The sequence below is a fragment of the Heptranchias perlo genome, chromosome 28, assembly GCF_035084215.1.
Source record: "Heptranchias perlo isolate sHepPer1 chromosome 28, sHepPer1.hap1, whole genome shotgun sequence".
Taxonomy (NCBI): Eukaryota; Metazoa; Chordata; class Chondrichthyes; order Hexanchiformes; family Hexanchidae; genus Heptranchias; species Heptranchias perlo.
In genome coordinates, this window is record NC_090352.1 from 38,304,271 (window position 1) to 38,321,745 (window position 17,475).

Sequence of the window (17,475 nt, forward strand, 5' to 3'; positions counted from 1 at the left end):
ACTTCAGGTACCCTGAAAAACATTCATAGAGTCATAGAGTCATAGAGTTATACAGCACGGATAGAGGCCCTTCGGCCCATCGTGTCCGCGCCGGCCATCAGCCCTGTCTACTCTAATCCCATATTCCAGCATTTGGTCCGTAGCCTTGTATGCTATGGCATTTCAAGTGCTCATCCAAATGCTTCTTGAATGTTGTGAGGGTTCCTGCCTCCACAACCCTTTCAGGCAGTGAGTTCCAGACTCCAACCACCCTCTGGGTGAAAAAGTTCTTTCTCAAATCCCCTCTAAACCTCCCGCCTTTCAATAAAAAATAAATTCAATACACAGCTGTATAATATATAGGGGAGCATTATCCCCAATAATATATGGCGTGTTATAGAATTACATAGAATGTACAGCACAGAAAAACAGGCCATTCGGCCCATCTGGTCCATGCCGGTGTTTATGCTCCACATGAGCCTCCTCCCTCCCTACTTCATCTCACCCTATCAGCACCTCCTTCTATTCCTTTCCCCCTCATGTGTTTATCTCACTTCCCCTTATATAATATATACGGGTGCATTATACCCAATAACACATGGTGTGTAATATAATATATAATATAACTGCACAGTGTCAGCTGTGGCTCAGTGGGTAGCACTGAGTCAGAAGGTCATGGGTTTGAGTCCCACTCCAGCAACTTGAGCTCATCATCCAGGCTGACGCTCCCATGTGCAGTACCGAGGGAGTGCTGCACTGTCGGAGTTGCCGGCTTTTGGATAAGACGTTAAACTGAGGCCCTGTCTGTCCTCTCAGGTGGATGTAAACAATCCCATGGCCACTATTTCAAAGAAGGGCGGGGGAGTTCTCCCCGGTGTTATGGGACCAATATTTATCCCTCAACCAACATCACAAAAAAACAGATTATCTGGTCATTATCTCATTGCTGTTTGTGGGATCTTGCTGTGTGCAAATTGGCTGCCGCGTTTCCTACATTACAACAGTGACCACACTTCAAAAGTACTTCATTGGCTGTAAAGCGCTTTGGGATGTCCTGAGGTCATGGAAGGCGCGATATAGAAATTAAAGTTTTTCTTTTTTATATACTGGAGCAATATATCCAAAGTCCCTGCTCAATTTCCTTTCCAGTGATGTCAATCTGTAGATACCGGGCTGAGAAACTGGTCTTTAAATTCAGTTTTCAGCCAATGAACACCCCCTGTAATAAAAGAAAAACTCCCTCCCACCTACAACAACAACTCCCATTTATACAGCGCCTTTAACGTAGTAAAACATCCCAAGGTGCTTCACAGGAGCAAAATCAGACAAAAATTTGACACGAGACACACACAAGGAGATATTAGGACAGGTGGTCAAAGAGGTGGGTTTCAAGGAGCGTCTTAAAGGAGGAGAGAGAGGTGGAGAGGCGGAGAGGTTTAGGGCCAAGGCAGCTGAAAATCGACCACTTTGAGCAAGTCTTTGGTCATCCCTCCTAGTATCTTGATATCCTTTTTTTTTGTTGAATACATCTCTGTGAAGCCCCTTGGGATGTTTTTCTACATTGAATGTGTGACATCGCTCCCATTTTCCTCAGTGTTCGATGCGTTCAAATTCACAAGATCAATGAGGATTTGAACATTTCCAGCCAGTCCTTGAGTTTAGAAGATTAAGGGATGAACTACTTGAGGTGTTTAAGATGATTAAAGGAGTTGAAAAGGTAGATAAAGAGAAATTATTTCCTCTGGTGGGGGGAGTCCAGAACAAGTGGGCATAACCTTACAATTAGAGCCAGGCCGTTCAGGGGTGATGTCAGGAAGCACTTCTTCACACAAAGGGGAGTGGAAATCTGGAACTCTCTCCCCCAAAAAGCTGTTGAGGCTGGGGGTCAATTGAAAATTTCAAAACTGAGATCGATGGATTTTTGTTAGGCAAGGGTATTAAGGGTTACAGAACCAAGGCGGGTAAATGGAGTTAAGATACAGGTCAGCCATCTTGTATTTGAATGGTGGAACAGGCTCGAGGGGCTGAATGGCCTCCTCTTGTTACTATGTCAACAAACAGAATACCGAATTCTCGAGGCACCGCGTTGGTAGCTCATTGTATACTCTGGGGTTGACAGAAATCCGATGACCTCTCGGACTCCCCCCCCCCCCCCCCACCATGTTGGACCCCTAGACTTTCAGGTCGAACAAGATGCTGTCACGTGCTGTCAACGCTAAGGTGTGGGAGCCAGAAAGTTGAGAGTTCAAGTCCTTCTTCATCTTGCAATTGCACTTTTCTTATCATGCATGGGACTGAGAATGAAATTGAAATACCAAACAAGGAATTTAAATGCAGTGAACACTGAGATAAAATGGTAACTACAACAGCAACTTGCATTTCCATCGCGCCTTCAAAGTAGAGAATTGTCCCCTAAGATGCGTCACAGAGGTGTAATCAACAAGAAAAAGGATGATATTAAACGGGGTGACCAAAGACTTGGTCACAGAGGTGGTTTTAAGGAGAAGTCTGTTGAGAGACGGCAGGAGCAGGAATCATAGAATCTTACAGCAAAGGAGGAGGCCATTCGGCCCATCGTGCCTGTGACGGCTCTTTGAAAGAGCTATCCAATTAGTCCCACTCCCCCCTGCTCTCTCCCCATAGCCCTGCAAATTTTTCCCCTTCAAGTATTTATCCAATTCCCTTTTGAATGTAATTACTGAATCTGCTTCCATCACCTTTCCAGACAATGCGATCCAGATCAAAGCAACTCGCTGCGTAAAACTTTTTCTCCTCATGTTGCCGATGGTTCTTTTGCCAATTACTTTAAATTGGTGTCCTCTGGTTACCGACCCTTCTGCCACAGGAAACGGTTTCATTCAAAACCCTTCATGATTTTGAACACCTCCATTAAATCTCCTCTTAACCTTCTCTGCTCCAATGAGAGAGGCAGCACACATGTTTCTGAAAGAAATGAAGACTGTTTCTCGAGCAGTGCCTCGGGTCAGTTGGAAACTCTTTGCGAATACAGACTGGGACAGCACAATGGGAGTTGCTGTGAGAGCGTGAGAATTACTGGGGGCAGAAGCAGCCTCCTTTGTAATATGCTGGGAGAATTTGAGTAACTTTGACCAAAAAAGCAAACATTCAGGAACAGAGATTCTTGCTCCAGTACAAATGAAACCATTGCGGATTTCAAACCAGAATTCAAGCACACCTATTGCACCACTGGGTGTTCACATATCCAGGGTCTGCTCACTAATGCACAATGATTTGCTCTTTACCCTCCCATGAGACGGGGGGATTTTGGTTAAGCCTATTAGTGTCTAGTACTGGGTGTGCACAGACAGACCAGAATCTCTCTCTTGGTACAGAGTGATGTGGTGTAGAGCATATTGTCTTATTTCCCTGAGATGTGAGTTCAAATCCAGTGTACACCTTTTAAATAAAGAACTTGCATTTATGCACTGCCTTTTATGACCTCAGGACGTCCTATAGCGCTTTACAGTACTTTTGAAGTGTGGTCACTGTTGTAATGTAGGAAACGCAGCAGCTAATTTGCACACAGCAAGATCCCACAAACAGCAATGTGATAATGACCAGATAATCTGTTTTAGTGATGTTGGTTGAGGGATAAATATTGGCCCAGGACACCGGGGAGAGCTCCCCTGCTTTTCTTAGAATAGCGGCCATGGGATCTTCTCCATTCGCCTGAGAGGGCAGACGGGGCCTTGGTTTAACATCTCATCCGAAAGACAGCACCTCTGACAGTGCAGCAGTTTATATATAGAATGACGGATATCTGGGAGTGAGTTACAGACTGGAATCTAATCAAGGGGTTCAGGTGGTTTATATATAGAATAACAAAAACCCGGGAATGAGTTACAGGCTGGAATCTAATCGAGAGGTTCAGATGGTTTATATATTGAGTAACAAATACCCAGGAGTGAGTTACAGACTGAGATCTAATCGAGGATTTTGGGTGGTTTATGTATAGAATAACATCACCTTTGCATAATATGATCTTTGTATAACATGCCATTCCGTATAATGCACCCCCTTCTGTGTAACAAGCCCAATCTATAATATTTTCTAATTAAATCTTGTTCATAGTCCATCATTAACATACAAACCATATCAAACTCCTCCTCAGTTTAAGGTCGGGTTTTGATGCAGTGATCTTTTGCTGTTTCCTCTCTTATTTAACACAGGGTTATGTAAGTTTGCATTATTGCAACAAATTAATAAACAATTTTTTTAAAAAGCACTTTCTGTATAAAACACCCACTGTATAACACAGCCACACTGTAACAATCATTGATAAAACATTGCTTATAGCTCTCTCTCTCTATCTCCATTAAAGGGAAACTATATAAAACGTACTCACTAAATCACTATTTCTGTCTCATTCCCAAATGCAGACACATGGAGAGTGTCTAGTATGACATATTGCCCAGAGTTAGTTCTCAGGCACAGAGATTTTTCTAGGGCGCTTATGATCATACTGGAGACCCAAAGTTCCGACATTTGCACCAGAGTGACTGCTCCAGTACATAGAATCATAAAATCATACAGCACAGAAGGAGGCCATTCGGCCCATTGTGCCTGTGCCGGCTCTTTGAAAGAGCTATCCAATTAGTCCCATTCCCCTGCTCTTTCCCCATAGCCCTGCAAATGTTTTCTTTTCAAGTATTTATCCAATTCCCTTTTGAAAGTTATTATTGAATCTGCTTCCACCGCCCTTTCAGGCAGCACATTCCAGACCATAACAACTCGCTGCGTAAAAAAAATTCTCCTCATCTCCCCAACTCCCCCCCCCCAACCCAACCCCGGTTCTTTTGCCAATCACCTTAAAGCTGTGTCCTCGCTACCGACCCTCCTGCCAGTGGAAACAGTTTCTCCCTATTTAACTCTATCAAATCCCTTCACCTTGCCGCCCTGCCTGCGGGACGGTGATGTGCAACAGTCTGTGCTGGGGCAGGCTCTGCCAGCGACACTGATCTGAAACTGCTAGACCTTACTTCCCAAAATTGAGATACCCCTGCTTCAAACAGAAAGCAAATTCTCTAACTGCAAACGGGGCAGTCGGTTTCCTTACCATCACGAAAACTATACGCACCCCCACTGACAGGGGCCGTGCGGATTGATGGAGGTACTGACTCTGGGTCAATAGCTTCACCGATTGGGGTGTCCTGGATTAGAGCTGCTTCATTGGTTCAGTCTCCCTTTGCCACCCCGTGCGACTGTGGTCAGCGAATATCAATCTGCTTTCGCAAACTGTTGCCATCAGCACTGTTCAATGTTGCTATGCAGCATCTCTCCAACCACTTCCTTTGTCTACTACAATGTCTGAGGCTCTGGATCTCCTCAAAATACTCCAATAGTCAGAACACAAGTCCACATTTTTTTTTTAAAAAACCAACAGTAGGAAGAAATTCAGCAGCTCAAAAGAAAGTCATACCATTTATCAGAAGCAGTGGAACTTCTGTCGGAGGCCCGTTTTACACTCTGTCCGATTATACTCTCTGGAGGAACATTAGGAACAGGAGTCGACCTGTTTACTCCATCAAATCCCTTCACCTTGCCTCCCTGCCTGCGGGACGGTGATGTGCAACAGTCTGTGTTGGGGCAGGCTCTGCCAGTGACACTGATCTGAAACTGCTAGACCTTACTTTCCAAAATTGAGATACCCCTGCTTCAAACAGAACGCAAATTCTCTAGCTGCAAACGGGCAGTCGGTTTCCTTACTATCACGAAAACTATACGCACCCCCACTGACAGGGGTCGTGCGGAGGCCCTCGAGCCTGTTTTGCTATTCTATTAGATCATTGATGATCTGTACCTCAACTCCATTTACCCTCTTTTGCTCCATATCCCTTCAAACCCTTAACCCAACAAAAGTCTATCGATCTCAGTCTTGAAAGCTCCAATTGACCCCCAGTGTCCACAGCCTTTTGGGGGAGAGAGTTCCAGATTTCCACTACACCCTGTGGGAAAAAATGCTTCCTGATTTCACTCCTGAATGGCCTGGATCTAATTTTAAGATTGTGCCCCTTTGTTCTGGATTCATCCATCAGAGGAAATAGTTTCTCTGTATCTACCCGATCAAATCCGTTTATCATGTTAAACACTTCGATTAGATCACCTCTCAATCTTCTAAGCTCAAGGGAATATAAGCCATTGACTTCATCCCACCCCGGTTCCATTGGGCGGGATAGGTTAAACCCGGGGTTTATGTATTCTCTAAACATCCTTTGCCCCCATCAACAACCTCAACCAAAAAGGGGGCTCAACTGTGCCAATGTTGGTTAAGGTTTAGATTCGTTATGGAAAAGGACACAGAGCAATCTAGAGTAAAAATATTTAATTGGAGGAGGGCCAATTTCAGTGGGTTGAGAATGGATCTGGCCCGGGTAAATTGGAATCAAAGATTGGCAGGCAAAACAGTAATTGAACAATGGGCGGCCTTTAAAGAGATGGTTCGGGTATAGTCTAGGTACATTCCCAAGATGGAGAAAGGTAAGGCAACTAAAGCCAGAGCTCCCTGGATGATGAAAGAGATAGAGAGTAAGATGAAGCAGGAAAAGGGGGCGTATGACAGATGTCAGGTTGTTAATACAAGTGAGAACCAGGCTGAGTATAGAAAGTTCAGAGGGGAAGTAAAAAAGGAAATAAGAGGGACAAAGAGGGAGTATGAGAATAGGCTGGCAGCAAACATAAAAGGGAATCCAAAAGTCTTCTATAGGCATATAAATAGTAAACGGGTAATAAGAGGAGGGGTGGGGCCATTTAGGGACCAAAAAGGGTATAAATGCATGGAGGCAGAGGTCATGGCTGAGATACTAAATGAGTACTTTGCATCTGTCTTTACCAAGGAAGAAGATAAGGCCAAAGCCACAGGAAAAGAGCAGGTAGTTGAGATACTGTTTGGGATAAAAATTGATAAAGAGGAGGTACGAGAAAGGCTGGCTGTACTTAAAGTACAGGTCCAGATGGAATCCTAAGTTGCTGAGGAAAGTAAGGGTGGAAATTGCAGAGGTACTGGCCACAATCTCCCGATCCTCCTTAGATATAGGGGTGCTGCCAGAGGACTGGAGGATTGCAAATGTTACACCCTTGTTCAAAAAAGGATGTAAAGGTAAACCCAGCAACTACAGGCCAGTCGGTTTAACATCGGTGGTGGGGAAGCATTTAGAAACAATAATTCGGGTCAAAATGAATAGTCACTTGGAAAGGTGTGGATTAAAAAGGGAAAGCCAGCACGGATTTGTTAAAGGCAAATCGTGTTTGACTAACTTGATTGAGTTATTTGATGAGCCCCCTGGTTGTCTAGAAGTATACGGGGAAAGATAAAGCAGAAAAAGAAAGCTTATGACTGTCACAGAAAACTAAATACTGCAGAAAGCCTAGAGGAGTGTAGAAAGTACAGGGATGACGTAAAAAAGGAAATAAGGAATGCAAAGAGAGGGCATGAAAAAATATTAGCTGGTAAGATTAAAGAAAACCCAAAGATGTTTTATCAGTACATTAAGAACAAGAGGATAGCTAAGGAAAAGGTGGGACCTATCAGGGATGATAAGGGTAACTTATGTGTAGAAGCAGAGGATGTGGGTAGGGTTTTAAATGAATATTTTGTCTCTGTATTCACAAGGGAAAGGGATGATCCGGACGCAGTAGTTAAAGAGGAGAATTGTGAAATATTGGATAAGGTAAACATTACGAGAGAGGAAGTACTAGAGGGACTGGAATCCTTGAAAGTTGATAAGTCACCAGGGCCGGATGGATTGTTTCCTAGGCTATTGAAGGAAGCCAGGGAGGAAATAGCGGATGCTCTGAGGATCATTTTCCAATCCTCACTAGATACAGGGGAGGTACCGGAGGACTGGAAGACTGCAAACGCAGTACCATTGTTTAAAAAGGGTACGAAGGAGAGGTTGAACAATTATAGGCTGGTCAGTCTTACCTCGGTGGTGGGCAAACTATTAGAATCAATACTGAGAGATAGGATAAACTGTCACTTGGAAAGGCATGGTTTAATCAGGGATAGTCAGCATGGATTTGTTCAGGGAAGGTCATGCCTTACAAATCTGATTGAATTCTTTGAGCAAGTGACAAGGAGGATTGATGAGGGTAGTGCAGTGGATGTTGTCTACATGGATTTTAGTAAGGCATTTGACAAGGTCCCACATGGCAGACTGGTCAGAAAGGTAAAAGCCCATGGGATACAGGGAAATGTGGCGAATTGGATCCAAAATTGGCTCAGTAATAGGAAACAAAGGGTAAAAGTCGATGGATGTTTTTGCGAATGGAAATCCGTTTCCAGTGGTGTGCCACAGGGCTCAGTGTTGGGTCCCTTGTTGTTTGTGGTATATATTAATGATTTGGACTTGAATGTAGGGGGCATGATTGGCAAATTTGCAGACGACACAAAAATTGGCCGTGTAGTTGATAGTGAAGAGGATAGCTGTAGACTCCAAGAAGATATCAATGGGTTGGTGGAGTGGGCGGAAAAGTGGCAAATGGAGTTCAACCCAGAGAAGTGTGAGGTAATGCACTTAGGGAGGGCAAACAGTAAACGGGAATACGCAGTAAACGGGAATATATTGAGAGGGGTAGAGGAAGTGAGAGACCTTGGAGTGCATGTGCACAGGTCCCTGAAGGTGGCAGTACAGGAGGTAAGGTTGTGAAGAAGGCATACGGAATGCTCTCCGTTATTAGCCGAGGTATAGAATACAAAAGCAGGGACGTAATGATGGAACTGTATAAAATGCTGGTAAGGCCACAGCTGGACTATTGTGCACAGTTCTGGTCACATTACAGGAAGGATGTAATTGCTCTGGAGAGAGTGCAGAGAAGATTTACAAGAATGTTGCCAGGGCTTGAAAATTGCAGCCGCGAGGAGAGATTGGATAGGCTGGGGTTGTTTTCCTTGGAGCAAAGGAGGCTGAGGGGAGACTTGATTGTGGTGTACATAATTATGAGGGGCCCAGATAGAGTAGACAGGAAGTACCTGTTTCCCCTCGGAGAGTTCAAGAACTAGAGGACATAGATTTAAGCTGATTGGCGGAAGGATTAGAGGGGACATGAGGAACAACTTTTTTATCCAGAGGGTGGTGGGTGTATGGAATTCGCTGCCCGAATTGGTGGTAGAGTCAGGGACCCTCAACTCTTTTAAAAAGTACCTGGACCTGCACCTAAAGTGCTGTAAGCTGCAGGGCTACGGACCGGGTGTTGGAAGGTGGGATTAGAATGAGCACCTGGTGGTTTTTTGAGCCGGCGCGGACACGATGGGCCGAATGGCCTCCTTCTGTGCTGTATCTTTTCTATGGTTCTATGGTTCTAGGTAACACAGAGGGTTGATGAGGGCAATGCGGTTGATGTTGTGTATATGGTCTTCCTAAAGGCGTTTGATAAAGTCCCACATAATAGGCTTGTCAATAAAATTGAAGCCCATGGGATAAAAGGGGCAGTGGCAACATGAATATGAAATTGGCTAAGTGACAGGAAACAGAGAGTAGTGGTAAACGGCTGTTTTTCAGACTGGAGGAAGGTATGTGGTGGTGTTCCCCAGGGGTCAGTTCTGGGACCACTGCCTGAAAGGGTGGTGGAAGCAGGGTCAATTGTGGCTTTCAAAAAGGAATTAGATAGGTACCTGAAGGAGAAAAATTTGCAGGGCTACGGGGAAAGAGCGGGAGAGTGGGACTAGCTGGACTGCCCTTGCAGAGAGCTGGCGCAAACTCGATGGCCTCCTTCTGTGTCATAACCATTCTATGATACTATGATAATTATACAACTTGGACGGTCTGGGAATGCATGAAGGATCTTCCCCTCCCAGTTTTCCTTCCTGGTTTGCTCAGTTGCCTGCACTCTTGTCTCTGGGTCAGACAGTTGCAGTACACTCCAGTGCAGTACTGAGGGAGTGCCGCATTGTCAGAGATGCCATCCTTGGGCGGGATGTTGAACCGAGGCCCCACCTGACTATTCCAATGGTTCAGATGGAGATTAAAAATCCCAATACACAATTTGAAGAGAAGCAGAGGAGTTCTCCCAGTGTCTTGGCCAACATTCCTCCCTCAACCAACACCACCAAGAACAGACTAACCGTTCATTCATCTCATTGTTGCGATCTTACTGTGTGCAAAATAGTGGCTACATTTGTCTAGACAACAACAGTGAGAAGTCCAACATGAAAATGTCAGTCCTGGTCCAATCTCTCCTTATGTGCAGTTACTGGGCTGATCTGCACCAAGAACAGCTTGCATTTATATAGCGCCTTTCACAACCTCAGGAAGTCCCAAAGCGCTTTACAGCCAACGAAGTACTTCTGAAGTGCAGTCACTGTTGAAATGTAGGTAAATGTGGTAGCCAATTAGCGCATAGCAAGATCCCACAAATAGCAATGGCACACATGACCAGATCATCTGTTTTTTAGTGACGTTGGTTGAGGAATAAATGTTGGCCAGGACACATTTATCGCCCGCAGTAAGCTTTATCTGCTTATCATGGGTTCTATTATTGCCAGTTTTGTCTGGATGGAGGAACAGTTGGAGGAAGAGGAGCAGCAGCAGCAGCCGCTGGGGCTATCGGTTGCCTTTCGATCAGAGGGTGGTGGGTTCAGGACCCATCCAAGACTTGACCCGCCAAACCATCTGAGAGGGTGCAGTATTGTCGGAGGTGCTGCTCATTGGACGGGATGATAAATCCAGGCTCTGTCTTCTGGCTGGTTCTGGTAAATGTTAAAGATCCCTTGGCACCACCTGGTGAAAAGCAGGGAGTTCTCTCGCTTTCCCTGGGGGCCAACATACCTCCATCAACCAACACCCCCAAAAAAATAATAAAAAATCACTGGCCATTCACCTCGCTGCTGTTTGTGGGATCTTGCTGTGCTTGCCTAAATAACAACAGCCACTGCACTTCAAAGTAATTTGTTGCATGCAAAGTGCTTTTGGGATGTTCCTGAGATGTGATTAAGGTGTTCATACACACACTGGTCTTCCTTAATGTTTTGAAACTGGCATGATGTCAAATTTGTCAAGTTGATAGAATTAAAAAAGCTGTAATTCAGTAATGAATGTTTAGCTGCAGGCAGAGTACTAGTGGCTACACACAAATGTAATCACTGTGTTACTGGAAATGATCATTATAGCAATTTGCAGTGTGGTGTGAGTGATTCAAGGTCAGCACACCAAACCTAAGGACGGACATTGAAATGAATGAAGAGTAAATCTGAAACCAGATAGATATTGGGGGAAAAACATGTGCTTTCTCAAAGGGTGATAAATCGGAACATGGGAACAGGAGGAGGCCATTCAGCCCTTCGAACCTGTTCCACCATTCAATTAGATCATGGTTGATCTGTATCTTAACTCCATCTACCCACCTTGGTTCCGTAACCCTTAATACCCTTACCTAACAGAAATCCATCAATCTCAGTTTTGAAATTTTCAATTGACCCCCAGCCTCAACAGATTTTTGGGGGAGAGAGTTCCAGATTTCCACTCCCCTTTGTGTGAAGAAGTGCTTCCTGACATCCCCCCTGAACGGCCTGGCTCTAATTTTAAGGTTATGCCCCCTTGTTCTGGACTCCCCCACCAGAGGAAATAGTTTCTCTCTTATCTACCCTATCAAATCCTTTAATCGTCTTAAGCACCTCAATTAGATCAACCCTTAATCTTCTGTATTCAAGGGAATACAAGCCAAGTCTGTGCAACCTGTCCTCATAATTTAACCCTTTTAGCCCCGAAATCTGCATTTCTTTCGGGCACTATGGTTGGGGCGCAGGGACCTGTTTCAACGAATGGACCTTTTGGAGGTCACACGAGAGGAGCAAAAAATCCAGCCTTTCCTCGCGGGGCCACTGAATGGCCAGAGAACTGCTCGAGACCTCTAGCTACATTATGGGGCTTGTGCCTCATTCAACTAAATTATGGGGACCTTTAATGACCCTTCCGTGCAGTTTATACACAGACTCTGAGCATCGGCAGCATTTCAGGACCGTTTTATTAAGGGGTTGGCCCCCATCGGGGGGTAAGTCTCCACAACCGGTAGTTAGGGTCGCCAACCCTCCAGGACTGTCCTGGGTTAATCTCCTGGTCACTGCTGCGAGCAACTCGGGAGAAAAATCAGTGGGGCATTAAAGAAATTGTGGGGTTTTTTTTCCATTTTCTTTGAAGACTTTTGTTTATTAGTTATAAATATATTGGGGATGGGGGAAATAAAGGGCTGTTTGACTGGGTGGGGCGGTTGGAGGTCACGTGATGAAACCTCCAGGAATACGTCCAACCAGAGTTGGCAACCCTACCGATAATACATTTTTGCAATGGGTGTGGGGGTCATAACATTATCAGCCCAACTGTGTGAGGCCAAGTAGAGGGGGCCTTTGAATGCAAAGGTTGTCCACTGGTGGGGAGAGCAGGCAGTCCCTCTGCCAAGGCGCATAATCCAGGTTCTGCTATAAAAGAATGAATCCCTGAATTAAAAAAATATTAAAAATCGGCTCTGGGCACCATGAGTTCAGGATATCAAACGTGTACAAAAACAACAAAAACAACTTGCATTTATATAGCGCCTTTAATGCAGTAAAACATTCCAAGGCACAGAAGGAGGCCACTCGGTCCATCATGCCTGTGCCGACAGCATTGAGATGACCTGATGGAGACAAAGAGCAGGGCACCGTTAAAAAAAACGGGAGGCATGCAGGCACCTCCAAGGAATCGAGGTGCAGAGTGGAATAGACGGAAGTTGGGGACAGCATTACGGGCCGAGGGAGGGAAGGCCGAAAATAAAACAAAAAATAGAATAAAACGGTACAAACCGTAGAGTTTGATCTTGGGTTCAGGCGAAGCTTTTGTGCATCGGTAAAAATTGCTTTCTTTGCAGCTGAAATTTGCTGCGGCCAAGCATCGGAAAGAAGCACGACAGAGCTTTTTAAATTAAGATATTCCCACCGACCAAAACTCTAAAAGTCCCAGAACAGGCTGTGGTGTTACACTGCGCAGAAAGATCTGAAGGGCAAACGGCTGCATAGGAGAATGTGGTCTTTAACTGGCTTATACTTACACATCTGGTGGGACACACCTGCTTCTCAGATCCTCCTTGTGGATGTCCTTTGGCAGGACAAAAGGCAATCCAGAATTGTTCTGAGGGCTTTCTCTCCTAACCCCCAGGCACAGTCAGAGCAGATTTCAGCAGGTGCTATCTTCATCAGAAGGAGTAACTGAATGAAGAGAGCGAGCGGAGTGGGAGAGCTTAACTCCCTAGCCCATCAGTGTGCCTTTTAATATGGGATATGATGTTAATTGCCTAAAATAGAAAGGGAGAGAGATAATACAATGCTTGAGAGAGAGATCCTGCTTGGAGTCCCCCCTGGGTATATCAGGAGACTCCAGCATAGCCTTGAAAGAGTTAGCACTGAGTTCGATAATAAGAGTTTTGTTTTTAGAAGCTATCAGAGAAAACCCATTACTTGAAGTAATGCAATATGCTCTGAAGGACCGTTGGAGACATTAATGGGCTCATTTGCTCACAGAGATAAGCAATTAGCATCCCACAAGAAGCTTATGGGTTTTCTTCTGCATACTGAGTAATTGTTAGCGATCTAGGTCCAGACTTTTTGTGATGTCTGATATTAAGGCACAATTAAACTCATGAAGCGAGTGGAGTTAAAACAGTAGGGCCTGTAGATTACGCAGTATGAATATTCATGGAGAATGCTTAATGTTTTCAGATGACATCTCTTTGTCTGTTGTTTTAATGAAGGCGTTAAGTGTTCACACAGGTAATAAATATTCACACTGTGCAATAAATATATGCACAGCATAATAAATATTCACAGCGTAATGAATAGAATCATAGAAGTTTACAACATGGAAACAGGCCCTTTGGCCCAACATGTCCATGTCGCCCAGTTTATACCACTAAGCTAGTCCCAATTTCCTGCACTTGGCCCATATCCCTCTATACCCATCTTACCCATGTAACTGTCCAAATGCTTTTTAAAAGACAAAATTGTATCCGCCTCCACGACTGCCTCTGGCAGCTCGTTCCAGACACTCACCACCCTTTGAGTGAAAAAGTTGCCCCTCTGGACCCTTTTGTATCTCTCCCCTCTCACCTTAAATCTATGCCCCCTCGTTATAGACTCCCCTACCTTTGGGAAAAGATTTTGACTATCTACCTTATCTATGCCCCTCATTATTTTATAGACTTCTATAAGATCACCCCTAAACCTCCTACTCTCCAGGGAAAAAAGTCTCAGTCTATCCAACCTCTCCCTATAAGTCAAACCATCAAGTCCCGGTAGCATCCTAGTAAATCTTTTCTGCACTCTTTCTAGTTTAATAATATCCTTTCTATAATAGGGCGACCAGAACTGTACACAGTATTCCAAGTGTGGCCTAACTAATGTCTTGTACAACTTCAACAAGACATCCCAACTCCTGTATTCAATGTTCTGACCAATGAAACCAAGCATGCTGAATGCCTTCTTCACCACCCTATCCACCTGTGACTCCACTTTCAAGGAGCTATGAACCTGTACTACTAGATCTCTTTGTTCTATAACTCTTCCCAACGCCCTACCATTAACGGAGTAGGTCCTGGCCCGATTCGATCTACCAAAATGCATCACCTCACATTTATCTAAATTAAACTCCATCTGCCATTCATCGGCCCACTGGCCCAATTTATCAAGATCCCGTTGCAATCCTAGATAACCTTCTTCACTGTCCATAATGCCACCAATCTTGGTGTCATCTGCAAACTTACTAACCATGCCTCCTAAATTCTCATCCAAATCATTAATATAAGTAACAAATAACAGCGGACCCAGCACCGATCCCTGAGGCACACCGCTGGTCACAGGCCTCCAGTTTGAAAAACAACCCTCTACAACCACCCTCTGTCTTCTGCCGTCAATCCAATTTTGTATCCAATTGGCTACCTCACCTTGGATCCCGTGAAATTTAACCTTATGTAACAACCTACCATGCGGTACCTTGTCAAAGGCTTTGCTAAAGTCCATGCAGACCACGTCTACTGCACAGCCCTCATCCATCTTCTTGGTTACCCCTTCAAAAAACTCAATCAAATTCATGAGACATGATTTTCCTCTCACAAAACCATGCTGACTGCTCCTAATCAGTCCCTGTCTCTCAGAATACCCTCTAACAACTTACCCACTACAGATGTCAGGCTCACCGGTCTGTAGTTCCCAGGCTTTTCCCTGCCGCCCTTCTTAAACAAAGGCACAACATTTGCTACCCTCCAATCTTCAGGCACCTCACCTGTAGCTGTCGATGATTCAAATATCTCTGCTAGGGGACCCGCAATTTCCTCCCTAACCTCCCATAACGTCCTGGGATACATTTCATCAGGTCCCGGAGATTTATCTACCTTGATGCACGTTAAGACTTCCAGCACCTCCCTCTCTGTAATATGTACACTCCTCAAGACATCACTATTTATTTCTCCAAGTTCCCTAACATCCATGCCTTTCTCAACCGTAAATACCGATGTGAAATATTCATTTAGGATCTCACCCATCTCTTGTGGTTCCGCACATAGATGACCTTGTTGATCCTTAAGAGGCCCTACTCTCTCCCTAGTTACTCTTTTGCCCTTTATGTATTTGTAGAAGCTCTTTGGATTCTCCTTTGCCTTATCTGCCAAAGCAATCTCATGTCCCCTTTTTGCCCTCCTGATTTCTCTCTTAACTCTACTCCGGCAATCTCTATACTCTTCAAGGGATCCACTTGATCCCAGCTGTCTATGCATGTCATATGCCTCCTTCTTCTTTTTGACTAGGGCCTCAATCTCCCGAGTCATCCAAGGTTCCCTACTTCTACCAGCCTTGCCCTTCACTTTATAAGGAATGTACTTACCCTGAACCCTGGTTAACACACTTTTGAAAGCCTCCCACTTACCAGACGTCCCTTTGCCTGCCAACAGACTCTCCCAATCAACTTCTGAAAGTTCCTGTCTAATACCATCAAAATTGGCCTTTCCCCAATTTAGAATTTTAACTTTTGGGCCAGACCTATCATTCTCCATAGCTATCTTAAAACTAATGGAATTATGATCACTGGTCCCAAAGTGATCCCTCACTAACACTTCTGTCACCTGCCCTTCCTTATTTCCCAAGAGGAGATCAAGTTTTGCCCCCTCTCTAGTCGGGCCATCCACATACTGAATGAGAAATTCCTCCTGAATACACTCAACAAATTTCTCTCCAGCCAAGCTCCTAATGCTATGGCTGTCCCAGTCAATGTTGGGAAAGTTAAAGTCCCCTACTATTACCACCCTATTTTTCTTGCAGCTGTCTGTAATCTCCTTACATATTTGCTCCTCAATTTCCCATTGACTATTTGGGGGTCTGTAGTACAATCCTAACAAAGTGATCTCTCCCTTCTTATTTTTCAGTTCTACCCATATAGACTCCGTGGGCGAACCCTCGGATATATCCTCTCTCACTACTGCCGTGATGTTCTCCCTAATCAAGAACGCAACTCCCCCTCCTCTCTTACCTCCTGCTCTATCTTTCCTATAGCATCTGTACCCTGGAACATTGAGCTGCCAGTCCTGCCCCTCCCTTAGCCATGTTTCAGTAATAGCTATAACATCCCAGTCCCATGTACCCATCCATGCCCTGAGTTCATCTGCCTTGCCCATCAGACTTCTTGCATTGAAATAAATGCAGTTTAATCTAGACTTCCCTTGGTCTTTGCCCTGCTTTCTCAGACCATCTGTCCGGTCATGTTTTGTACACTCTCCCTTACTGCCTTTTTTTTCTGTCACCACTTTACTTCCCACTGACTTCCTGCATCGGTTCCCATCCCCCTGCCACATTAGTTTAAACCCCCCCCAACAGCACTAGCAAACACTCCCCCTAGGACATTGGTTCCAGTCCTGCCCAGATGCAGACCGTCCAATTTGTACTGGTCCCACCTCCCCCAGAACCGGTTCCAATGGCCCAGGAATTTGAATCCCTCCCTCTTGCACCATCTCTCAAGCCACGTATTCATCCTAGCTATCCTGTCATTCCTACTCTGACTAGCCCGTGGCACTGGTAGCAATCCTGAGATTACTACCTTTGAGATCCTACTTTTTAGTTTAACTCCTAACTCCCTAAATTCAGCTTGTAGGACCTCATCCCATTTTTTACCTATATCGTTGGTACCTATATGCACCACGACAACTGGCTGTTCACCCTCCCCCTCCAGAATGTCCTGAAGCCGCTCCGAGACATCCCTGACCCTTGCACCAGGGAGGCAACATACCATCCTGGAGTCTCGGTTGCGTCCGCAGAAACGCCTGTCTATTCCCCTTACAATCGAGTCCCCTATCACTATAGCTCTGCCACTCTTTTTCCTGCCCTCCTGTGCAGCAGAGCCAGCCACGGTGCCATGAACCTGGCCGCTGTCACCTTCCCCTGGTGAGCCATCTCCCCCAACAGTATCCAAAACGGTATACCTGTTTTGGAGGAAGATGACCGCAGGGGACCCCTGCACTGCCTTCCTA